Below are 13110 nucleotides of genomic sequence, written 5' to 3'. Positions count from 1 at the left end.
GTGCTCATCTCGTTTTCAGACCGAGGGAGCCGGCGTTTGTCCACAGACAGCTTTCTAGGTCGTGTGGCCAGCATGACTAAACCGCTTCTGGTGCAACGGAACACCGTGACTGAAACCAGAGTGCACGGAAACACCGTTTACCTTCCCACCACAGCGGTACCTATTTATCTACTTGCACTGGCATGCTTTCAAATTGCTAGGTGATAATTGAGAGCAAAGCATTGGGGGGGGGGCCGAACCCCTCTTGTCCTGTGATGGCAGGTGTAGTATTTAAGAAACCAGTTTGATACAATAGCTCACCATTTAACAACCACCTACATTTAAACTGTATTTTTGCAGAAGTGCCTTTGCTTGGGTGCATAGATAATAATGCTAGCAGGGGATGGCATCTTGTTTTCCTCTTATGTTCACTGAGGGGAAAGGCAGGCAGCAAGGCTCATGCGTTGCAAGTGCCCTCCATGCATGATAAATTTATAAAACAGAAATTTTCAACCTTTTTGAGCCCACTAATCACTTGACCAGGAAGGGACGCGGGTGGTGCTGTGGGTAAAACCTCAGCGCCTAGGACCTGCCGATCACATGGTCGGCGGTTCGAATCCCCACGGGGGGGGGTGCGCTCCCGTCGTTCGGTCCCAGCGCCTGCCAACCTAGCAGTTCAAAAGCACCCCCGGGTGCAAGTAGATAAATGGGAAGGTAAACGGCGTTCCGTGTGCTGCGCTGGCTCGCCAGATGCAGCTTTGTCACGCTGGCCACGTGACCCGGAAGTGTCTTCTGACAGCGCTGGCCCCCGGCCTATAGAGTGAGATGGGCGCACAACCCTAGAGTCTGTCAAGACTGGCCCGTACGGGCAGGGGTACCTTTACCTTTAATCACTTGACCAACTACATTCCTTCTGCGGCTTGCCTGTGGGGGAATGCACTCCGAGCCTCAGAGGCCCAGTTATGTCACCCCTTGCTTGCAGAGCCGGCAGCCCCTCACCCCTTTTCGAACACCTTCCCTTGTGAAATGTTCCCTTAGCCTCCTCTCCCCTCTCCTTGGGGGGCCTCCGGGCAGCCCCAGAACCACCATTCGCTTGAGAAGCTTGTAGCCAAGGCCGTTACAACAAAAAGCCAAGCTTTTGGGAGGCAGAGATGTGAAAGGGCATCAGAGGAGGGAGGGAGGGAGGGAGGGAGGGAGGGAGGGAAGGAAGGAAGGAAGGAAGGAAGGAAGGAAGGAAGGAAGGAAGGAAGGAAGGAAGGAAGGAAGGAAAGAAAGAGAAAGAAAGAAAGAAAGAAAGAAAGAAAGAAAGAAAGAAAGAAAGAAAGAAAGAGGGACATAGGCCAGTGTTGTCTGCACAACCCCTGACCATCATTCAAGGCACCCCAGAATGCCACACCACACTGGTTGAAAGCCTCTGGTATAAATGTATTTTAATCTCACTTTTATCCCATCTATTCAAAATATTATTGGTTTTTATCTTGAGGCTGCCGTCCTGGATACGCTTCTTTGAGAGCAGATGCTACTGAATACTTCAGAGTAAACATGCATAGGACTGCAGTGTGAAATGCAACAACAAAATTACATAAAAGCAAGGTGTCATTAATGTGGGAGAAGAGGTAAAGATTTATGTGGGGAATATTCAGAGAGGGAAGAGCTGAATATCTTTAAATGTTATTTTCAGATCCCATTTTTAAAAATTTCTTGTGCGCTTTTGTTTTATTCAAGATGTGGTGGTGGTGTGCATTTGCACCATAAAATGGAAGGAAAAGGCGATTTAAAGAGAAAACATCTAGCTCCTCTCTGCTGCCTCATATTCTAAAATGGAGCTGGTGTGTTTGTCAAGCATCACTGGGGCTCAGTAACAAAATATGTATGCGATAAGGAGGACAGAATAAACTGCATTGTTAAAGAGCAATGGGTAAGGTCTCTGCAAACCAATATTAAACATTAGATGTTAGATACCCTAGGTGGACACCCTTCCCACATCAACTTCCCCCTGCTAAGGATATATGGAATATGCGCATCAATATGCCCCAAATGCTAGAGCACATCCTGTTCTCTACATTGTACCTATTTTGGATGCTAAATTGCCAGATTGATTTCTTTGGTACCAGTCTTATCGCTGCGCTGAGAGTTTTAACATTTTGTAAGTTCTGGAAATGATAGCATTTGGGAACTAAATATGCATGACACCCTGAAAATAAATACTTCCGTTAAATATAAAATTGTGTTTTCTACGCTGCAAGAAAATGTCCATTAGGGAGGCAAGATTTTTTATTTTTTTTTCCACAGTGGCAGCAATCCATAGAAGTGCTTTGCTCAGGCGCCATAACCCACTGTAATATGTGTTATATGTCTCAATATACCTCCCCCTGTTGCACATATGTCATTTCAGGCAGGTCAAAGCTGAGCTACCAGCCAGCTTCATCACCCAGAATTGGCATTGGGACGTATCAAGCCTTTAGCCACCACCAGTTCCTATGGTGCAGGGCTATTAGCTCTCAGGTACAGTTTCCAGGTAGGGGACGCGGGTGGCGCTGTGGGTAAAAGCCTCAGCGCCTAGGGCTTGCCGATCGAAAGGTCGGCGGTTCAAATCCCCACAGCGGGGTGCGCTCCCGTTGCTCGGTCCCAGCGCCTGCCAACCTAGCAGTTCGAAAGCACTCCCGGGTGCAAGTAGATAAATAGGGACCGCTTACTGGCGGGAAGGTAAACGGCGTTTCCGTGTGATGCGCTGGTGCCAGCTCGCCAGAGCAGCTTTGTCACGCTGGCCACGTGACCCAGAAAGTGTCTCCAGACAGCGCTGGCCCCCGGCCTCTTAAGTGAGATGGGCGCACAACCCCAGAGTCTGTCAAGACTGGCCCGTACGGGCAGGGGTACCTTTACCTTTACCTTACAGTTTCCAGGTATGTTTAAATCCCACTCAGCCCTCTCTTTCCCCCCAGAAATTAACCATTATCTCAGGCTCCACGCCCCTTATTATCCTGCCTCCCTGAAAAGTTTTTCCTGAACGTAAATTACAGAGGGGTGAAATGTGTGAATGGGCAAATCATGTCTTCTCAAAAAAAGAAGAAAAAATGAGGTGCAAGCTTTTTATCTCCTTGCAAAAATATAGTGGCCAGGTCAGGTCAGGCCCCCTCCCAACCGGTGCCCCAGCCACCTCCTCTTTCACATTTAGCAGAAGCTTCATATGTAGAAATGTAATGGACGACGATCTGCCTGGCATAGGTGCCAACTGCTTGGGGCCCTGGGTGCCCGAGCACCCACAAAGTTCCCCATGAAGGGGCCAGGCACCCACAAATTTCAGCGCCAGGGCCATGCGTGTTGCATGGCACCCACAGTTGTGGGGTCAAGTTGGCACTCCTGCGGCCTGGCATAGGAAGTAAAGAGGGGGGGACACTTATCCTGCTTGATTTCTGCATGTGGAGCAGACTCTCTCTCTCTCTCTCTCTCTTTCTCTCTCTCTCTCTCTCTGTGTGTGTGTGTGTGTGTGTGTAAGTGGGCAACTCCGGTGGGGAAGGGCTTGGCAAGTCCAGGCATGCCCCCTATCCTTTTCTGCCTCCTGTGGTTATCCAGATGTGGCTGGACTCCAGCTCCCATCCTCCCAGACCATTGGCCATGCTGGCTAGGGCAGCCTATCAACATCTGGAGGATGTTGATCTAACATCTGCTGCTCTATTGTGTGACCAGAGCAAGGAAAGGGGATGGGGTGGCAGTGGCCAGCCAAGACGAGGAGCTTACTGGAAGCGCTCTTTGGGTCGTCAGGCGGCTAGTGATGCTGCTGCTGCAGCAGCAGCGCCGCGCAAAACTGACAAGCCCTTTCGCCTGTTCCTGGATGCGCGCAAAACGCGAGGAATAATCACAGTTAATCGTGTCTGCTCCGCTCCTTTGCTTGGGGGTCATCGGTGAGACAGTGGGTGGGTGGTCGGGATGTGTTATTGGGCCGGGGGTGCTTGATGACATCTATATGAATGAATCTTCTTCCCCTCTCACACACATACATTCCCTCCCCCGTTGTTTTCTTTTGCACAAAGACAAAGCGATGCTAAACTAAAGTAGAAGCTTCTCTTTTCTGGGGAAAACCCAAAGTGGCTGGGGCTATTTCTACCCGGGCAAACTCGGCAGGACAACAAAGATATCTCTCTCTCTCTCTCTCTCTCTCTCTCTCTCTCTCTCTCTCTCTCTCTCTCTCTCTCTCCCCGTGTGTGTGTGTGTGTGTGTGTGTGTGTGTGTGAGAGAGAGAGAGAGAGAGAGAGAGGGTGCTGGAGAAGAAAAAAATCTCTCCAGTGGCTCATTAATTCTGCACCATTCTGATCAGAGCTTCGCTGGCACTGTTAAGGTTATTCGTGTTCAGGTAGCTCCTTCCCCCCCTCCCTTCTCCCTTCCCCTCCTCCCTTTGAAAAAAAATAAATCTCTCTCTATCTTTCCTCTTCTCCCCCCCCCCCCACAAGCACCCCAGAATGTTATATTATTAATTGCCAATTTGCATATGTGTGCAGCTGCTGTTTTGGCATCCGATTAGCTTGCTGGAGGTATAGCGGAGCATTTGGCAGCTTTCCTCTTTGGAGGGGGGGGGAAGGTGGGGGGAGGAAAGAGAGAGAGAGAGAGAGAGAAAAAACGAAGGAGACGGCCTCCCCTAACTACAGAACAGCTGATAGTCTATCAGCCATAGACCCTGACGGCGTGAATTACAATTACAGTACTTTTCACACTAAATCTGGGTGATAGCTACTTGGAAAGAAGTTTCATCTTTTTTTAAATAAAAAAAACCCCCACAAACTGGAGGGGGGGAGAGAAAAAGAAATTACATGGTCATGCTGTGCTTTTAAAGGCGGTTTAGGTCACTTTTGTCTATTTAACACCTAATTCCGAGGAGTCCATAGGCATCTGGGAGATGTGAACGGCGCCTAACTATGATTTAGCTGTTTAGATGGGGGAGATCTGCCCCCACCCTCGCCCCTCCCGTTTATAAATCTACCTCAAATTACATTTATTAACAAGGCGACCAGGAAGTGTTAAAGTTGTTAGACGCTTCATTGATTAAACAATTTGTTTGGGGGGGATTTTCAGTTGTCATCTCCAGAGTCATGGGAGTGGTTGTGGCTTGTTTTGTTTTATTATTAATAGCATTTTTAAAAAATGCAGTACTGGGGCCACTGTGAACAAATTCGCCATCGGATCCGGACATCTGAATGCAAGCGGGAGGCTTGAAATGGGGAGCATCCTGATAGGTGGTTTGGTCTCTTGGGTGGCCCAATCCTGTCCAAGTTCGTCTCCCACCGTGCACCACTTGCCACAAACAATTGCGCTCAAGGCGGCTCACAATACCCAAAACATTCATACACGGTGTTAAGAAGTCCTTGGGAGCTGTGATTCAATCCAAAACATGCATATTTATTCATCCATATTTCTACTGTACTGGGTTCAATGGGTTTTGCTCCCATCGCAGCCTAAAAATGGGCCATGGCACTATTTATGAAGTCTCTCTGATTTCAATTGCTTGACTCTCCCACTGAAATCCCTCTACTCCGATTGGTGGGCTCGTAGCCGTTTAGGTTCAGTTCCCCCGCACAGCTACACAGACCAATGGGCAGTCTTGACTAACTCCCCTTATCTTGGGCTAATCTACCTCACGAGGGCGTTGTGAGCGTGCGATAGGATGACCCCCCACGTGTGTTGACATTTTCACCGAGAGCCTTGGAGAAAGGGCAGGATGCAATGTGGGTGGGTGGGGGAGATAAATCTACCCAATGTGGCAGCCAGGGAGTCAGTGAGAAATGCACTGGTCTCATCAGCTCATGATGGGCTGAAGCTAAGCGAGGTTGGGTTTGTGCCTGGATGGGCGACTGCCTGGAAACCTCATTTCCACGATGCAAGAATGGTCGGCCATAAGTTGTGGGGAGACACTGTACCTAAGCACATAAATGTATCATTCAGTAACCATGGTTAGGATCACGATGCGCGGTTTTGATTTAACGTACCGCATGAGACTCTTAATCTCAGGGCTGTGTGTTCGAGCCCCACTTTGGGCCAAAAGATTCCTGCGTTGGGCAAAAAGATTCCTTCATGGTCTCACTAGATGACCCTCCTGGTCCTTTCCAACTCGATGATTCTAGGTGTCTTGCCTACCTGCAGCTTGTTTCCTGTACTTGAAACTTTAAAAAGTACATTTAAAAAAGTAAGAGGGACAGTCCTATCCATGCACATTGAGCTCGGAGCGCCGTCTGCGTCCGTTTTTCTTCCAGACTCCCATCCTAATCCTTGTGTTTAGGACCGCGGCCTCCTCAGTCCGAGGATTCCACTGCTTTAAATGAAAGTTCGAGCCTGCCAATGACTACTGGTCCAGCAACAGAGCTGTATGCTTCTGGCTGGGGAATCACAGGTGGAAAGAGAGCATTGTTACGCTCACGTTCGTATTTACATTCCATATATATTAATATTCCATATGCAAATAGTATTAAATAATCCAGTATTTAATATTCCATAATGCAAACAGAAGCCATCGAAGGGAGAACACACGTTGTCCATACACACAGAGACACAAATGCACTATCTCATGCCTGAAATATACGGTTCTAGCTAGTCCTGGCTCAGCTAACCTAAGAGAAAATAGACTGTTTTCCCTTTTTTTTGAGCTGCTTGCATTATTAGATTTCTCACTCTCACAGATTATCCAAAAACTACCCATTGATTGATCGCCCGTAGAGCTGCATTTGGTGTAAAGAAAAACTTCACAGCTTTATTGGCTCCCAGGAGACAAAACAAACAGAACAAGATATTCTTATTAAATACAAACAATGCAACAAGCGAGGGAAACGTCCCATGGAAATCAGTTGAGCCTAGGCAGTCCAGCGCGCCGCAGCCCCAGCTGAGGATATACCCGGGAGGATGGCTCAAGTTTTGCGGCTGGCTCTCTCAGGCAAAAGTCCCTCTGGGATTTGCAATATTGTTCGCAGCATCTCTTCGGAGGGATCCCAGTCAGAGCTGAGGAAGATGCCATCGAAGGGAAGCCTGGAGACTGGCTTGGCGTTGCTGCTCGATTGCGCTCCAGTTCCACTACAAACCCGGATGGGGTTCCCGCCCCTATGCCACCTACAAAAAAATAATCAAACCCCACCCCCAAGCGCCCACCCCACCATCTCGTCCCCTCCGCTCTTCAACAATTCTTCATTTTTTGTGGAATTAGCTTGCAGGCCTGGCTTCGGTTCGCGTTCCAGAAGCGTGAATAGCCGCGCAGCGCGATCCTATGCATGGCTACGTGGAAATCGAGGAGAGAGGGTATAGGATTGCAGCCTACCTGAGCCATGTGTTTTTGCCCCTAGGTAGAAGTGCATAGGATCGCGCCCTCTTGACAAATAAGTAAATAGGATGTTCAGGAATCTTCGCTCGAGGTTGCCCTGCGCTATTATCAAAGATGCGGAACTCTGCTTAGCATTTATTTAGTGCTGTATAGGAAGCCTAATGGCAGAGACGCTAGTTTGTTCTCTGCTGGAGTCTGTGGGGTGGAAAATATTCTTATTAAAGGGATGACCAGTTAATTTTTTTCTGCACATGGCGCTTTTGATAGGTAGTGTGTACAGAGGTAGGCCGTGTCAGGCCAATTTTTATTGTGTCTAGAGGCGTCCTGAGTTCAGTGGAAGGGTTCATTTTGTAGCCCACCTTTCCTCCAAGAAGCTACATGGTTTTTTCGCTCCCCGTTTTTTCGCTCCCCTCACAACATCCATGTGAGGAAGCGATTCCAAAATAAGCGCCCAAATAAGACCCAGTACCGACGTGTCGGTGATTTGAAGTCATAGTTGGGGGCTTTCTCCCAGGTACCCACCATCTGGGGTGAGGTGACCACCAAGAAGGTCTTCTCAGTTGTGGCCCCTTTTTCCTGATCTCCTTTGGCAGACAAATCTGCCTGGTGCCAGCGTAATTCTTATCCTTCCTTTATCATAAACTCTTTTAATATCCTGTTTTTGTTTGTCTAGCTTTTGTAAGCTGCAGTGGGAGTACCACCGAAGAGGCGCAGTATAAATATTTTAAATAAATGCGTATAGAATTGCAGCTTTGATATTCTGGATGAGCAGGAGATGAGGCTGCGAGCCCAATCCAAAGCGCGCTTCCTAGAAAGACAGTCCCATTGAAACTCAGTGTGACTTACTTACCCTCGAGAAAACTCCCACGGGAGCCCGCTACACAAGCTACAGACTGTGTAATGTGTTTTAAAACTGGGGACGCTATGAAACACGCACACTTAAATAAAACCCTGCCTGGTTCTGAAAGTGAAGTGTACTTTTGTTGAAACCGCTTCAGTGCCTGATCTCCTATGGTAGATTCAGATCCATGGGAGTCAATCTGGAACAAAGGGAGTTCTGTTGTTGTTGTTGTTGTTGTTGTTGTTGTTTAGTCGTGTCCGACTCTTCGTGACCCCATGGACCAGAGCACATCAGGCACTCCTGTCTTCCACTGCCTCCCGCAGTTTAGTCAAACTCATGCTGGTAGCTTCGAGAACACTATCCAACCATCTCGTCCTCTGTCGTCCCCTTCTCCTTGTGCCCTCCATCTTTCCCAACATCAGGGTCTTTTCCAGGGAGTCTTCTCTTCTCATGAGGTGGCCAAAGTATTGGAGCCTCAGCTTCACGATCTGTCCTTCCAGTGAGCACTCAGGGCTGATTTCCTTAAGAATGGATAGGTTTGATCTTCTTGCAGTCCATGGGACTCTCAAGAGTCTCCTCCAGCACCATAATTCAAAAGCATCAATTCTTTGGCGATCAGCCTTCTTTATGGTCCAGATCTCACTTCCATACATCACTACTGGGAAAACCATAGCTTTAACTATACGGACCTTTGTTGGCAAGGTGATGTCTCTGCTTTTTAAGATGCTGTCTAGGTTTGCCATTGCAAGGGAGTTTTACCTGATGCGAAATGAGACAGAGTACATAGCAGATTGTCTTCTACTGAGTCAGATCTTTCGTCCAGTAATGTCTACACTGAATGGCAGCAGCTCTCCAGGAATTCAGATAGGGGGGCATTTCCAGCCCTACATTCAATCCTGTCAAGGATTACACCTGGGATCTTCTGCGTACAAAGCAGATCTTATGGCCCTACCATACTCTACCCTACTTTTAGAGAATTTAAGGTAGGATGAGAAAAATTAGCAGAAGTCATTAAAATTCCTTTACTTGTCAAGAAATTTCGCCCCGTGGCGCAGTGTTTAAAATACGAAAGCAAGGTTAGGAGGACCACCATGAAATCCACACACCCATGGATCCCAATTCTTAGCCAATCATTCCTCGAGGACCTTAATTCAGGTCTGCAACAAAAAGTCAGGGCAGTAGGTCCACATCCCCGCCCACTTAATTCGAGTACAAATATTCAGGGGCGTACCTTGGGATTGGTTAGGTTGGTCCCCGCCAGGGCACAGGCCTAGGTGGGCGCAAAAATCTCGAAGAAAGACAGAGGGCCGGGGATTGCCAAGGGCGCAAGGGGGCCTAGGTACCCCTCTGCTAATGTGGGCCTGTCCAGTATAATCGCTGAAGTCTCGAAATTACGACCAGAAGCTCCGTCTGTTTTACAGGCCGATCCTTGGCCAGGGTTCATGAGCTCACTTGCGTGAAAAGCAATTTCCGGTACAGTGGTACCTCGGGTTACATACGCTTCAGGCTACATACGCTTCAAGTTACAGACTCCGCTAACCCAGAAATAGTACCTCGGGTTAAGAACTTTGCTTCAGGATGAGAACAGAAATCGTGCTCCGGTGGCGCGGCAGCAGCAGGAAGCCCCATTAGTTAAAGTGGTGCTTCAGGTTAAGAACAGTTTCAGGTTAAGAACAGACCTCCGGAACGAATTAAGTACTTAACCAGAGGTACCATTGTATAGCCAATGTATACCCACCAAAGTAATCCTACACCTGCCTTCTCAGAAGTAAGCACCGTTCAGTTCAATAGGACTTATTGGTGGGAAAGTTTAGGATCGAGCTGGAGTTCAAACAAGGTTGATTCTCAGGCAATTTTGCTTAGGGTCGCCGTCTTGGGAACTCGGAAGAGTCTCTCTAATGGAGAAAAGGAAGGAGAATTCGGGAATTTTAACGCCACCGCAAAGGTAAAGAAAGGGGAGTAGGGACGCCTGATTGACCCACTGTTGGTTTTTAGAATGGGCCTCTGGGCTTTTGCTTCTGCATCCACAGAGCGGAATCAGAGCACAACGCAGACCCGCTACCCGCCATCCCAGGTGCCCACCGCATTTTGTCAACACATCAATAGGAACCAAATGGACTCAAGGTCAGGAAAAGGCAAGTCTGCATTTAGCTTCAGATCAATGCTGGAGGGACTTTCCCTTCTGTGAGCTTCCTCGTTTGGTCGTACAGACCAATATGGCCCATGGATACTGACCTGTAATACTGTTGCTACCCCCTTCCTACATCTCCCGCTATTCCATCCAAGACCGTATCCTTCCCTTAGGATGCAATCCTATTATAAACCGCATTGACTTGGTATAGTCAACCCCACTGATATCAGGAGGACTTGCTTCCGAATAAACCCGCCTGGGTTCGGATTTCAGGGCTGCAATCCTGTAGCGCCCTGAAGAGGAAGCCCCATTCAAGTCAGTGGGGACTTCCAAGCAAACTGTGACAGCCCAGAGGAGCGCGTAAAGGCCTTTTTTCAGCATTGATTTTTCCGTGCTTGCGCGTGTGCATGGGCGTAGCCGGGAGGGGAGCAGCTGCCCCCCCCAATAAAGTAAATCAATTAAAAATAGTTAACAAACTGAGGTTCTGCCCCCCTAACATGAATCCTGCCCCTCGGCACATAAATCCTGGCTACACCCATGGGCGTGTGTGACGGGAGAAGCCAGAGCCTCGTCCCTACTGATGCATCTCGGCTTAAACGCTGGTGGAGTTATCACTACAGTGAAGTGGAAATAGGTTTGTTTTGTTTTCCAGATCGACTCCACTCCGGTGTGCATGGTCGTCGGGCATCCTTCTGATTTTATCTCCAGCAGCTTCCATCGCGAGGGAATAGAAAAAATCATTCTCGTTAAAGGCCCACAGACAGACGTGTAACAACCTTTAAAAAAAATAAAAAGAAGGTAGTACAAAACAGTAATACAAACCCAACCACCGCCCCGTCGAGAAAATCCAGCCTTTTATTTGTCCAAAATCAAACGTCTAATTATATCCCCGTGTCTCCTTCCATGCATGCGTTCATATTTGTAATGCTAGCTGGTTTTGTAATGCCTCGGTGGGTAAACGGAGAAGAACGTGCTTTGCGCTCTTTTTTTACATCTACAAAAAAGCCTTTGATTAGGTCCTAAGATAGTCTATTCCACGGTTTGTTTCCTACAATGTAATAATTAGTTAAATGAGGGTGGCGGAGAGGAAGCGAGAGAAGCAGACCGTTTCTGGTACGAGTGTGCATTATTAGGAAAGGAGACGGCCCCTTTGACCAATTGTGTGTAGACTGACCTGGAAGTAAGCCCTATTAAAAACCATAGCGCTTACTGCGGAGTAAGCATGCATGCATTGGATCGCGCTGCCCGTGGGCTAGGTGTTTTTTTGTATACAAAGGAAGAAGGAGGCAACCTAGTCTTAGGTGATAAAACCTCTCGATCTTTTTGCCTATGGATAACGGTGGCTACCCGCGCAAACGTATGCATGTCTACTGAGTAAGCCCCATAGGTTCAATGGGATTTAGCCCCAGGGACGCTGGTACAGCATGACGGTCCTTTGGAAAGCATTCCCCGTCTCCCCCCCCCAAAAAAAAATGCCTCCCCCTGCGATTCTTGACAAAAATGCGCACAACCGAATCCGAGTCGATGGCGATAAAATTGGCGAAGTGATGTAAACTGGGCCAAGACAGGCCTGGCGCCGCTGGCTCTTCGCCACAATCCCAGTCTGGGAACCTGCAAGTCAAAAAACCCTCGCTAATAATTGCAGTCTGCAAACCGCAGCGCCGTGGACACATGGCTTAGCAAGAGCTCCTCGGGGAGGGGGGGAGGATTGCCGTTTCTGTGGGCTTGGCTGCTGAGCTCCCCCGTGGGCTTTCGCATCTTGTGGATGGCAAGGCGCCCGAGGTTTCTTCCCAGTGCTCCCATGGAGCTTGGACTTGGCTTTTTACGCCCCCACCCTTCTGTCCTGAGTTATGCGTAGAGCATTTCCACAAGCTCGCAGGCTGGAATTGACAAGGGCTGCCAGGCGCGGGCGCGCGCTCGGAACGAAAAAAGGCAACCTGTTCGGGCCGGAACGGCGCGTCCTTCTATCCCGGAAGAAGCCCCCCCAACCAGAGCCGGCTAAGCCCACCTCGACGCTGGCTGGGGGCAGATTTCCCTCTCCCCGGGAATTCTGCAGCAAGGGTGGCCTCAAAGGGAAACGTGGGGTTCCGTGTCTCCTTCGAACCGAGATACTGAAAAGCGCGTGTTAAATGTGCGCCTGAGCCTGCACACACAAGAATTACTCCCCCCCCCCTCTCTCTCACACACACACACGCTTCCAAAGAGATCTACTGGTTTTTTAAGTTCTCTCTAACAAATGCAGACGGCCGATATTTCGAGCTTTTTATATGCATAAAGTGTATACATGTGAAGAGGGAGATCTGCTTGTTCTCAGGGCCTAGGGAATGCAAGAGATGTTTGAGCCGCTCAGTAATAGGTCTCCAAGACTTCAGATCTGCGCAAGAAGTTCTAGCGTCGCTCTCTTGCGCCCTCACCGATCCTAAACACGGAAAGAGCCTCCATTTCTCAATGGAACTTCCCAGCGAATATCTAGGCGTTGCATCGATACTAGTCGACTACGGTCCCTTTCTTCTATCTCGAATTGTGCATTTGAAAGCCTTAGCCCAAGTTACTCTGTAAAACGGACTTGCCTCAGGGGGGCTTCAACAAGTGGGATGGAGAGGCCACCGAAACGGGTTTTGCTACCTTTTCCCCTGCGCCCAACTTGGGTAATGGCGATGTAGCAGGCTGGTTTTGGGTAGGCAGGCCTGACTACATACCCCCAGGAGCAGGCATAGGCAAACTCGACCCTGCAGATGTTTTTGGCCTCCAACTCCCATGATCCCTAGCTACCAGGACCAGTGGTCAGGAATGATGGGAATTGTAGTCTCAAAACATCTGGAGGGCCGAGTTTGCCCGGGATGGGGAGGTGGGACTTCTGCC

The sequence above is a fragment of the Podarcis muralis genome, chromosome 1 (assembly GCF_964188315.1).
Source record: "Podarcis muralis chromosome 1, rPodMur119.hap1.1, whole genome shotgun sequence".
Taxonomy (NCBI): domain Eukaryota; kingdom Metazoa; phylum Chordata; class Lepidosauria; order Squamata; family Lacertidae; genus Podarcis; species Podarcis muralis.
The sequence above is the reverse complement of the archived record's forward strand: the minus strand, read 5'-3'. Positions refer to the sequence as shown.